Source organism: Arachis hypogaea, chromosome 13 (genome assembly GCF_003086295.3).
Source record: "Arachis hypogaea cultivar Tifrunner chromosome 13, arahy.Tifrunner.gnm2.J5K5, whole genome shotgun sequence".
Lineage (NCBI taxonomy): Eukaryota > Viridiplantae > Streptophyta > Magnoliopsida > Fabales > Fabaceae > Arachis > Arachis hypogaea.
Window position 1 is genome coordinate 42,343,783 of NC_092048.1, and position 13,396 is coordinate 42,357,178.

Genomic DNA, 13,396 nt, shown 5'->3' on the forward strand with positions numbered 1-13,396 from the left:
TTGAGAATTATACCAACCCTTGTACTTCAATTTGGAGCATGCAACCATATTGAACCTTGCATGACAATTCTTACCACTAACCATCTCCCTCTTACTCTTATAGCCACAAAGAGCTCTAAGTTGCCCGTCCGTCTCAAGCAAAGCATATTCAAGTGGGCTAATTAAGCTTAGAGATGAAAGATTTACCCACTTGAATGAAGGAATGGATGGTGATGGCTTTGGGGGAGAGGTCTCCAACAACTTTGGCAACGTGATTTCCAGCTCCATTCCCTTGAGCTCTTCCTTGACAACTTCCACCTCTTGACAAGCTTCTGCAACAGTAACCTCTTCCTCTAGTTCAATGGGAGAGAGTTCAATTGTAGGTAGAAACTCATTGACTATTGAACTCATCTCATGATCAACAGCTTCCAAGTCTTCAACCATGATATGCCTTGGAGGTTGTACACCCTCTTCAACATCAAATTCAAACGTCTTGGAATGAGGCTCTATGACTGGACTTTCCCATGGAGGTTCTGCATCTCCCAAGTCTTCAACCGCTTCCTTTTCTTCTATAATTTGGGCTTTGTCCAATTGTTTTAATATAAAATCGTACTCCTCCTTGATGATTTCCTTTCCATGACAACTCCCTTCAATTACTCCTTCATCTTCAAGGGTCTCTTCTACCTCCACATTTTGGGCCTTGATGAGCGGATAATTTATAACCTTTTTGGCATTGTTTTTACATAGTTTTTAGTATGTTTTAGTTACTTTTTATTATATTTTTATTAGTTTTTATGCAAAAATCACATTTCTGGACTTTACTATGAGTTTGTGTGTTTTTTTTTTGTGATTTCAGGTATTTTCTGGTTGAAATTGAGGGACCTGAGCAAAAATCTGATTCAGAGGCTGAAAAAGGACTGCAGATGTTGTTGGATTCTGACCCTCATGCACTCGAAGTGGATTTTCTGGAGCTACAGAAGCCCAATTGGCGGGATCTCAATTTCGTTGGAAAGTAGACATCCTGGACTTTCCAGCAATATATAATAGTTCATACTTTACCCAAGATTTGATGGCTGGCACTAAAAGTCAGCCTAAAACTTTCTGGCGTAAAATGCCAGAACTGGCACCAGAATTGGAGTTAAACACCCAAACTGGCACCCAAGCTGGCGTTTAACTCCAAGAACAGCCTATACACGTGAAAGCTTCAATGCTCAGCCCAAGCACACACCAAGTGGGCCCCGGAAGTGGATTTCTGCACTATCTGCACTTAGTTACTCATTTTTTGTAAACCTAGGTTACTAGTCTAGTATAAAAACTACTTTTCGAAATTTATTTTATATCTTTGGATAACTTTTGATCTTTGATCATCTTTTGGCACGTTTATCTTACACTTGGAGGCTGGCCACACGGCCATGCCTAGACCTTTTTCTCTTATGTATTTTCTATGGTGGCGTTTCTACATCCCATAGATTAAGGTGTGGAGTTCTGCTGTTCTTCATGAATTAATGCAAGTACTATTATTTTTCCTTCAATTCACGCCTACTTTTTCTCCAAGATATACTCTCATACTTAATTCAGTTAAGTCAGAATGAAGGGGTGACCCGTGACAATCACCCACTATCTTCGTTACTCGCTTAGCCAAGATCCGCGTGCCTGACAACCACAAGCGGTCTACATGATGTTCAACGTAGTCATTGGATGACAGCCGGAGTATATTCTCTTAGGTTTCTAATCAATGATTCACATCGTCTCTCCTGACAATAGAGCATCTAAATTTGAGATTAGAACCTTCGTGGTATAAGCTAGAACCAATTAGCAGCCATTCCTGAGATCCGGAAAGTCTAAACCTTGTCTGTGGTATTTCGTGTAGGATCTGGGACAGGATGACTGTGACGATCTTCAAACTTACGAATATTGGGCGCAGTAACAGTGTGCAAAAGGACAAGGGTCCTATTCTGACGCTAGCGGGAACCGACAGATGATTAGCCGTGCGGTAGCTGTACCTGGTATTTTTTATCCGAGACGAGAAATTCGACAGTTGATTAGCCATGCAGAGATCGTACCTGGTATTTTTCATCCGAGAGGTTCATACAGCTTGCCATGGAAGGGAGCACGCATGATTGGAAGAAGACAATAGGAAAGTAGAGGTTTAGAAGCAAAAAAGCATCTCCAGACGCTTATCTGAAATTCCCACCAATGAATTACATAAGTACCTTTATCTTATTTTCTGTTTTATTTACCTTTTAATTATCAAAACCTCATAACCATTTGAATCCGCCTGACTAAGATTTACAAGATGACCATAGTTTGCTTCAACCCGACAATCTCCGTGGGATCGACCCTTACTCACGTAAGGTATTACTTGGACGACCCAGTGCACTTGCTGGTTAGTTGTGCGAAGTTGTGAAAAGTGTGAACCACAATTTCGTGCACCAAGTTTTTGGCGCCGTTGCCGGGGATTGTTCGAGTTTGGACAACCGACGGTTCATCTTGTTGCTTAGATTAGGTAATTTTATTTTATGTTTAAGCTTTTTATTTTTAATTTTTGAAAAATACAAAAAAATTAACAAAACCATAAAAACCAAAAATTTTGTGTTTCTGGTTTAAGTTTAGTGTCAAATTTTAAGTTTGGTGTCAATTGCATGTTTTAATTTTTCTTAAATTTTCAAAAATATATGCATTGTGTTCTTCATTGATCTTCAAGCAGTTCTTGATGATTTTCCTTGTTTGATCTTTAAATTTTCTTGTTTTGTGTCTTTTCTTATTTTTATATGCATTTTTGAATTATTAGTGTCTAAAGTTTAAAAATTTCTAAGTTTGGTGTCTTGCATGTCTTTCTTTTCTTAAAAATTTTCAAAAATATGTTCTTGATGTTCATCTTGATCTTCAAAGTGTTCTTGGTGTTCACCTTGACATTCAAAGTGTTCTTGCATGCATTTTTTGTTTTCATCTTAAAATTTTATGTTTGGTGTCATTTTGTCATTTTTCTCTCTCCTCATTAAAAATTTAAAAATAAAAAATAATATATTTCCCTTATTTTACTCATAAATTTCGAAACTTTGGGTTGATTTAGTCAAAAGTTTTAAATTTTAGTTGTTTCTTGTTTGTCAAGTCAAAATTTCAAATTTAAAATCCTATCTTTTCAAATCTTTTTCAAAAATCAAATCTTTTTCATTTTTCTTCTTAATAATTCCAAAAATTTTAAAATTAATTTTCAAAATCTTTTTCTTAATTTCTATTTCACATTTTTGAATTTATTGCAAATATTTAATATTTTGATTCAAAAATTTCAAGTTGTTACTTGCCTATTAAGAAAGGTTCAATCTTTAAATTCTAGAATCATATCTTTTAGTTTCTTGTTAGTCAAGTAATCAACTTTAATTTCAAAAATCAAATCTTTTTTAACTTCCTTTTCAATCTTTTTCGAAATAAATTTCAAATCATATCTTTTTAAAATTACAATCTCAAAATCTTTTTCTAACTTCTTAACTTTTCAAAATTGATTTTCAAATCTTTTTCAATTAACCACTTGACTTGTTTGTTTTAAATTTAAAAAGTTTACTATTTCTTATCTTTTTCAAAACCACTTAACTACCTTTCTCTCTCTCTCTAATTTTTGAAAACTATTACCCACATTTTCAAAATTCTTTTTAATTAACTAATTGTTTTAAATTCTAATTTTATTTTATTCCTTTTCTTAAATTCGAATTCTAACTTATAATTAAAATACAAAAAATATTTTTCTTTTATCTTAATTAAAATTCGAATAACTCTCTCTCTCTCATATCTTTCTATTTATTTTATTTAATTACTAACAATTCTCTTCTTCTTAAAATCCAAACCCTCTCCCCCTCTCTGTGTTCGAATTCTTCTTCTTCTCCTTTCTTCATTCTATTCTTCTATTCTTCTACTCACATAAAGGAATCTCTATACCGTGACATAGATGATTCCTCTTCTTTTCTATTTTCTTCTTTTTCGTATGAGCAGGAACAAGGATAAAAATATTCTTGTTGAAGCTGATCCTGAACCTGAAAGGACTCTGAAGAGGAAGCTAAGAGAAGCTAAAGCACAAAACTCTGGAGAGGACCTAACAAAAATTTTTGAAAAAGAAGAAGACATGGCAGCCGAAAATAACAACAATGGTGGAGATGCAAGGAAGATGCTTGGTGACTTTACTGCACCAACTTCCGACTTCTACGGAAGAAGCATCTCAATTCCTGCAATTGGAGCAAACAACTTTGAGCTTAAGCCTCAATTAGTTTCTCTAATGCAGCAGAATTGCAAGTTTTATGGACTTCCATTGGAAGATCCTCATCAGTTCTTAGCTGAATTCTTGCAAATCTGTGACACTGTTAAGACCAATAGGGTTAATCCTGAGGTCTATAGACTTATGCTTTTCCCCTTTGCTGTAAGAGACAGAGCTAGGATATGGTTAGACTCACAACCTAAAGAAAGCCTGAACTCTTGGGAAAAGTTGGTCAATGCTTTCTTGGCCAAATTCTTTCCACCTCAAAAGTTGAGCAAGCTTAGAGTGGAAGTCCAAACCTTCAGACAGAAGGAAGGTGAATCCTTCTATGAAGCTTGGGAGAGACACAAGCAATTGATCAGAAGGTGTCCTTCTGACATGCTTCCAGAATGGAGCATCTTATGTATATTCTATGATGGTCTGTCTGAATTGTCCAAGATGTCCTTGGATCACTTTGCTGGTGGATCTCTTTATCTGAAGAAAATGCCTACAGAAGCCCAAGAACTCATTGAAATGGTTGCAAATAACCAGTTCATGTACACTTCTGAAAGAAATCCTGTGAATAATGGGATGACTCAGAAGAAAGGAGTTCTTGAGATTGATACTCTAAATGCAATATTGGCTCAGAATAAAATATTGACTCAGCAAGTCAATATTATTTCTCAAAATTTGACTGTAATGCAAGCTGCATTCGGCAGTACTAAAGAAGCTTCATCTGAAGAAAAAGCTTATGACCCTGAAAATCCTGGAATGGAAGAGGTGAATTACATGGGAGAATCCTATGGAAACACCTATAATCCTTCATGGAGGAATCATCCTAATTTCTCATGGAAGGATCAGCAGAAGCCTAATCAAGGCTTCAATAATAATAATGGTGGGAGAAATAGGTTTGGCAATAGCAAGCCTTTTCCATCATCTTCTGAGCAACAGACAGAGAATTCTAAGCAAAGCCTCTCTGACTTAGCAACCATAGTCTCTAATCTATCTAAGACCACTCTAAGTTTCATGACTGAAACAAGGTCCTCTATTAGAAATTTGGAGGCACAAGTGGGTCAGCTGAGTAAAAGAGTTACTGAAATACCTCCTAGTACTCTCCCAAGCAATACAGAAGAGAATCTAAAAAGAGAGTGCACGACCATCAATATAACCAACATGGCCGAATCTATAGAGGAGGAAGACGCAGTGATTTCCAGTGAGGAATACCTCAATGGACATCCACTGATCACTAAGGAGTTCCCTATTGAGGAACCAAAGGAATTTGAGGCTCATACAGAGACCATAGAGATTCCACTGAACTTACTGTTGCCATTCATGAGCTCTGATGAGTATTCTTCCTCTGAAGAGGATGAAGACATTGTTGAAGAGCAAGTTGCTCAATATTTAGGAGCAATCATGAAGCTGAATGCCAAGTTATTTGGTAATGAGACTTGGGAGGATGAACCTCCATTGCTCATCAATGAACTGAATGCTTTGTTCAACTGAAATTACCTCAGAAGAAACCGGATCCCGAAAAAATTTTAATACCTTGTACCATAGGCACCATGAGCTTTGAGAAGGCTCTGTGTGACCTGGGGTCAGGAATAAACCTCATTCCACTCTCTGTAATGGAGAAACTAGGGATCTTTGAGGTACAAGCTGTAAGAATCTCATTAGAGATGGCAGACAAGTCAATGAAACAGGCTTATGGACTTGTAGAAGATGTCTTAGTGAAGGTTGAAGGCCTGTACATCCCTGCTGACTTCATAATCCTAGACACTAGGAAGGATGAAGATGAATCCATCATCCTTGGAAGAGCCATCCTAGCCACAGCAAGAGCTGTGATTGATGTGGACAAAGGAGAGTTAGTCCTGTAACTGAATGAGGACTACCTTGTGTTTAAGACTCAAGGATTGTCTTCTGTAACCATAGAGAGGAAGCATGAAAAGCTTCTCTCAATACAGAGTCAAACAGAGCCCCCACACTCAACTTCTAAGTTTGGTATTGGGAGGCCACCATTAAGCTCTAAGTCTCTGTGAAGCTCTCTAAGAGCTCACTCTCAAGCTATTGACATTAAAGGAGCGCTTATTGGGAGGCAACCCAATGTTATTTAATTATATTTATTTGTTTTCCATTGTTATTTTATGTTTTCTTTAGGTTGATGATCATGTGAATTCATAAAAACAGCTGCAGAATTAAAGCAAAATGAAAAACAGCATCAAAAATAGCACACCCTGGAGGACAAGCTTACTGGCGTTTAAATGCTAGTAAGGATAGCAGAATAGGCGTTTAACGCCCAGTCTAGCAGCATTCTGGGCGTTAAACGCCAGAATGGGTAGCATTCTGGGCGTTTAACGCCAGAAAAGGGTGTCTGGCATCTGGTTGGCGTTAAACGCCAGAACTGGCAGACAGACTGGCATTTAACGCCAGAAAAGGGTGTCTGGCTGGCGTTAAACGCCAGAAAGGGGCAGCAGACTGGCGTTTAATGCCAGGAAAGGTAGCAGAGCTGGCGTTAAATGCCAGAATTGGCACACAGAGGGCGTTTGAACGCCAGAATGGTGCAGGAAGCAGAATTCCTTGACACCTCAGGATCTGTGGACCCCACAGGATCCTTACCTATCCCACCTCTTCTTCTATCCTCTTCACACCTTTCCATAACACTCTTTCCCAAATACCCTTGACCAATCACATCAATACCTCTTCCCCAAATACCATTCACCTATCAAATCCTACCCTCTTCTCCATATTCTCTTCACCACTCACATCTATCCATCATAAACCCCACCTACCTCACCATTCAAATTCAAACTATTTCCCTCCCAAACCCACCCCTTCATAACTGAATTCCCTCTCTCTTACCCTATAAATACCCCTCCTTACCACCTTCAATTCCACACATCATACACACTTAAAACCCCTTGGCCGAAACCAACCTTCCCCTCTATCTCCTCCATTTCTTCTTCTTCTCCTCATTTCTTTCTTCTCTTGCTCGAGGACGAGCAAACATTGTAAGTTTGGTGTGGAAAAAAAGCTCTGTTTTTTTATTTTTCCATAACCACTAATGGCACCTAAGGCCGGAGAAACCACTAGAAAGAGGAAAGGGAAGGCAATTGTTTTCACCTCCGAGTCATGGGAGATGGAGAGATTCATCTCAAAGGTCCATCAAGACCACTTCTATGAAGTTGTGGCCAAGAAAAGGGTGATCTCCGAAGTCCCCTTCATGCTCAAAAAGAGTTAATATCTGGAGATCCGACATAAGATTCAAAGAAGAGGTTGGAAATCTCTCACCAACCCAATCCAACAAACCAGGATCTTAATGGTTCAAGAGTTCTATGCTAATGCATGGATCACTAAGAACCATGATCAAAGTATGAACCCGAACCCAAAGAATTGGCTCACAATGGTTCGGGGGAATTACTTGGATTTCAGTCCGGAAAATGTGAGGTTGGCACTTAACTTGCCAATGATGCAAGGAGATCCTCACCCTTTCACTAGAAGGGTCAACTTTGATCAAAGGTTGGACCAAGTCCTTATGGACATCTGTGTGGAAGGAGCTCAATGGAAGAGAGACTAAAGAGGCAAGCTGGTTTAATTGAGAAGGCTTGACCTCAAAACCGTGGCTAGGGGATGGTTGGAGTTCATCCAACGCTCTATCATTCCTACTAGCAACCGGTCTGAAGTTACAATAGACCGGGCTATCATGATCTATAGTATCATAAATGGAGAGGAAGTAGAAGTTCATGAGATCATATCTCTAGAACTCTACAAGGTGGCGGACAAGCCCTCTACTTTGGCAAGGTTAGCCTTCCCTCATCTCATTTGTAACCTATGCAATTCAGCTGGAATTGTCATAGAGGAAGACATCCTTATTGAAGGAGACAAGCCTATCACTAAAAAGAGGATGGAGCAAACAAGAGAGCCCACTCATGGACCTCAACAAGAGCATGAGGAAGTCTCTCATCTAGAAATTTTTGGGATACCTCAAGGGATGCATTTTCCTCCGCACAACTATTGGGAGCAAATCAACACCTCCTTAGGAGAATTGAGTTCCAACATGGGGCAACTAAGGATGGAGTGACGTGGCGGAAATTGGCGAATTAAGAATTGTTATAAGATATGCGTTGCAAGTATAGTTCTTAACCAACCAGAAATCCGCTTATCAATTTAGAAGGTTGTCACAAGAATTAAAATTAAAATACTGGGAGTATGAATCCCAGGTCATCTCCCAACGAGTTGCAGAAAGGTGTGCTATTTTATTAATCAGATGTTTTCAAAATGGTTTGAGTTGAATAAACAGGAAATTAAATTAGAGAAATTAAATAATTTAAATAAAAGCCTTGACTGGGAGTAGATTAGTTGGAAGCCCTATTCTTGTTGAAGTACTCTCAAGATTAATTGATAATTGAAGGTTGTTCTGTTTAGTTATCCCTTACTAGGTAAGGGAAAGTCAAACAAGTTGGAATGCTGTTTCTATTCACAAGTTCCAATCCGCTCAATTGAAAAGGATTAGTGTCAGTGACTAGAGAGCATTCCAACAATAAACCCAATTACAATTTTTCTTTCAAGCATCCCAACTCAAGGGTTCATTTCAATCAACTCCCCATCAAGTTAGGGAACTACTCGCTCATTGTGAATGTAGAACTCATAACATAGGAAAGGGAATTAAAGAAAGACATGATAAATAAAACTCAAAGGAATCAATTAAAAATAAAAGTAATTCTTGTATTAATAAATTCTAAAATAATCCAATAGTAAAATTGAGTAAATTAAAGGACATGGAAGAGTAAAGCCAAGTAAAGAAAATGAACTAGAATGACGAAGTCTTGATGAGGTAATAACTCTTCTCAATATCCCAATGCAAAAAGTAATAGAAATAAAATCCTAAGAACTATGAATGTGTAGAGAGAAAACCTAGAGGAGGAGTGAAACTAGATCTAAAAAACTAAAACTGTGTAGAATGAATGTTATTTTTTTGGTTTCTGCATGTTCTCTGGCTCTAGTCTGCTTTTCTGGGCCGAGAACTGGGTCAAAGCAGGGCCCAAAATCGCCCCCAGCGAATTCTGTAGATTATGCAGATCGCGCACGTCACGCGATCGCGTCATTCATGCGGCCGCGTCATTCGGCCTTTTGCCCTGCCACGCGAGCGCGTCGTCCACGCTTCCGCATCACTTGTGCTATTCCAATCCGCACGGTTGCGTGAGCCATACGGCCGCGTCACTGCGATTTCTTCTCTTTCGCACGGTCGCGTGAGCCATGCGGCTGCGTCACTTCTCGCTGGTCATTTCCTCAATTTCTTGTGTTCTTTCCGTTTTTGCAAGCTTCCTTTCCAATCTCCAACTCATTCATACCCTATAAAGCCTGAAACACTTAACACACAGATCACGGCATCGAATGGAATAAAGGAGAATTAAAATACATAATTAAAAGTCTCTAGGAAGCAAGTTTTCAATCATGTAAAAATTTCAGGAAGAAAATATAAATGCATGCTAATCATATGAATAAGTGGGTAAAGATCATGATAAAACCACACAATTAAGCACATTATAAACCATAAAATAGTGGTTTATCAACCTCCCCACACTTAAACATTAGCATGTCCTCATGCTTAGTTGAAGGAGATAAAATAAATGAGTAGGAGCATGTAAAACTCATGCAATGCAATGCAACCTATATATGTGAATGCAACTATATGATTCTTGTCTACTTGATCAATAGTAAATAAGCTCTTCAAAACAATTACAAATCAAATTCCACTAATTCAATTCTCATACAGTAAAAACAGATAAAAATGCAAGAAGGTAGCTCATGAAAGCAGGAAACATAGAATTTTAAGCATTGAACCCTCAATGATGATGTATGTACGCTCTAATCTCTCTAGTGTATAGGGCAATCACTCTATCCTTCTCTAATCATACTCTCTAATTTTTGTTCTTCTCCTAATCAATCAACAATATTTAATATACCAATGCAAACATCATGAGGTCTTTTCAAGGTTGTAATGGGGTCAAGGTAATGGTAAGGATACATATATGGCTAAGTAAGCTTATAAACTGAATCTTTAATTAACCCAAGCTTTAACGTAACATATATATATTCTATATAACTTTAGAATTCATACCTAGCTACCCAGAATTTCCCTTTCACATTCCATACTCATGTATCAACTTTTTATCTTAATTTTATCATACATGCATTGATCTTTGAATTCTTAACTTAACATTGGGTTAATTTTGTCCCCTTATGTATTTATTGAATATTTTTTGTTTGTTTTTTTTTCAACATAAACATAAAAATAAACATAGCTTATCAATGCACATAGATTTTCGATTCTTATAGTTTCACATGAGTAGGTGTCCAAATTCCCATTATATTATCATGACACATTCCCTTATTATCTTTTGTTCCCACAATTTCCCATACTTATTTAGCATACACAATTCTATCTTAAGCTAACCAAAGATTCAGTTTGGGGTATATAATTGTTTTTCCGCTTAAGGCTAGTAATGTGGCAAAATATAGAACAAATGGGATTTAAAGGCTCAAAGTGGCTAACAAAGGTAATTGAAAGGGTAGGTTTAATTTGGATAAGTGATTTTAAACAAATAATGGCCTTAATCATATGCAAGCATACAAATATAATAAACATTGGACATATAGGATGAAACAAAATATAGATTACAATCATAGAGAAGTAAACACACAAGAATAAAATAATTATGGTTAAATAATGTAACCATACATAAAGGCTCAAATCTCATAGGTTGTGTGTTCTTTAGCTTAAAAATCATGTTCCAAATACAATCTTCAAGCAAATTTAACATAAAAGTTTTAATTAAAATTAGTGAAATTTTGTTCCAAAAACAGAGTCTTAGAAGAAACTTATTGTCTTTTCAATCAAGTAGAACATGCATGCAACTAATCTATTACTATGCAATTTATCCTATTCTACAAAAGAAAAACTAACTAAATATCCTAATTTATTGGTGTTTAGGAAAGAGAAATTACCTCCGGAAGTCAGGTACTGACCGACCTCCCCACACTTAAGGCTTTGCACCGTCCTCGGTGCCATCTGTCAGAAACAACGGTGGGCTGGTTGCAGTATCTCCACAGTCGGGGCCATCATGGCTTCTTGTGATGGTAAAGGAAGTGGAGTCCGGGGTGTCTGAGTCCTTGAATTTTCCCATAATCAGCTCCTTGAGGTATGTGAATCAGCGCTTGTTACGGCGCTCTCTCATCTTAGCTTTGTGTTCCTGCCGATCCAACCTTGCAAGTATCTGATGGAGCAGTTGATCTGTTGTAGGTGCTTGTAGTGTTGAAGAAGGAATATCTTCAACCGGTTCAGTAGGATGGCTTGTGGCGGCTGGCGGAGGTCTGATGTATTTCCCGTTAGGGACATACTGATCATCCCGTGGAAGCATGGCTTCAGTGTCCCCAGCTTTGTAGGAGATTCTAGCTGCTGAGACAAGATCTGAGACCAAGGCGGAAAACGGTAAGTTGTCTGTAATTTGTACGTGTCCCATGGCATTCCGGATGTGTCTCGGTAGATTCAGAGGTTGGTCTGTAAGGATGCACCATAGTAGGACGGCCATGTCCGCAGTGAAGGAGGACTCGTGAGTGCTCGGGAAGACGTAATGGGACATGATCTGTGCCCATACGCGAGCCTCCAAGGTAAGTGCTGAAGTTGATATTCCCTTAGGGCGGGTACGATAGTATCCGTAGATCCAACGGCTGCCAGGTAGTGCGATAACTCTGAGAACGGCGTCCCAATCAAATTGGTACATCTGGCGCTTGAGTGTGTCTTCTTGAAAGGCGTCCAATCCTTCTGGAACAGGGGGAAGACCTAGAGCTCTTTGAATGGCCTCTTCTGTAATGGTGACTTGTTTCTGATGGACAAAGACAGACTGCAGTGTTGGCAGGTGAAAGTTGGAGTAGAACTCGACTACCCAAGAAAGATTGACCTGCCTCGGCTGTCTCTGTAGAAAACCCCATTGTCTTTGTGCAATTTGCGGCTCAACAAAGGTAGCAATATAGTTTGGGAGGATAAGAAGGTATTCGTTGTTGTAACTCCTTTTTGCCAGGATGGGGAACATCTGCTCACAGTAGCGATTGGGAAATTGCACAGTATCCTTTGCTGGGAAGGCTCTTTCTTTATCATCAACCTTTATAATCCTCTTAGTTCTTTTTGTTGAGGGTTTAACCGCAGTGGAAGAGAGCTCTGCCACTAGTGTTCTCTTTGTTCCTCTTCTTGCTGTTGATTTGGAAGTAGCTTTCTCTTTGCCTTTCTTGGTGGCCATCCTGAAAAAGGGAAGAGAGAGTAATTTAAATTTAAAAAGATAGAGCAAGGAAGAGGATTGTATGAGTGATAATCAATGCATGGCAAAGAGTATGTCATTAACACATGGTCATGACTACATGTGAAAAGTTCATCAATGGGAAAATAGCAAGTGCAGTTGAGGACAATTAAATACAAGGGGGTTTATTGGCATGCAGGCAAAGGCATGAGTAGCATAGATCAAGCATTTAATTAGTCAAATTTGTTATCACTCGTAACAAACTAGCCATCACATTTGTATTGACAATTATTTTCAACGAATAAAATATGAAAGGGGTTTTGTGAAAAACAAGCATTTAATAGCCATATTGGCTTTTTCACAAACACATAGCATGCATGGTGAATAAGGTATAGAAAGTATTAAAGTGAACATGCAAGCAACCCTTTAAAAAGGTATATAATTGCCAAACAATTTTACAACAATCTACAAGCATATAATGAGAAATAATGGCTCAAATAAATTTCCAACACCAAGTAAAAAGGAAAAGAAAAGAAAAAAATGAAAGTAAAAAGAAAAGAAAAGAAGATAACATATAAAAATAAGAAGAATAATAGAAAAAAAGTAGGGGGAAAGAGGAAAAGAAAACCTTGTTAATGGGGGTGAGAGAGAGAGAGAGAGAGAGAGAGAGAGAAAGAGAGAGAGAGTAGAAAGTGAGAAAGAAGGAAGAAGGGAGAAGGAAGAAGGAAGAAATAAGGAGGGAAAGGAGAAAATAGGATTTGGGAAAAAGAAAGATAAGATAATTAGCAAATCAGGGAAGCTGTGTGGCGTAAGCGACGCGGTCGCGTGGGGCACGCGGTCGCGCGACTTGCACTTATACTGATTGACGCGGTCGCGTCGGTCACGCGGTCGCGTGACCCATTTC

The 13,396-nt window shown here is 38.3% G+C and overlaps 1 non-coding gene across 1 annotated transcript; it reads right to left on the reverse strand.

Moving 5' to 3' along the window:
* Positions 1-4,501: 4,501 nt before the first annotated feature.
* LOC112738900 (small nucleolar RNA R71) lies at positions 4,502-4,609 on the reverse strand. The gene has a single exon (XR_003169850.1). It is a non-coding gene; the product is annotated as a small nucleolar RNA R71 (small nucleolar RNA).
* Between the last annotated feature and the right edge of the window lie 8,787 nt (positions 4,610-13,396).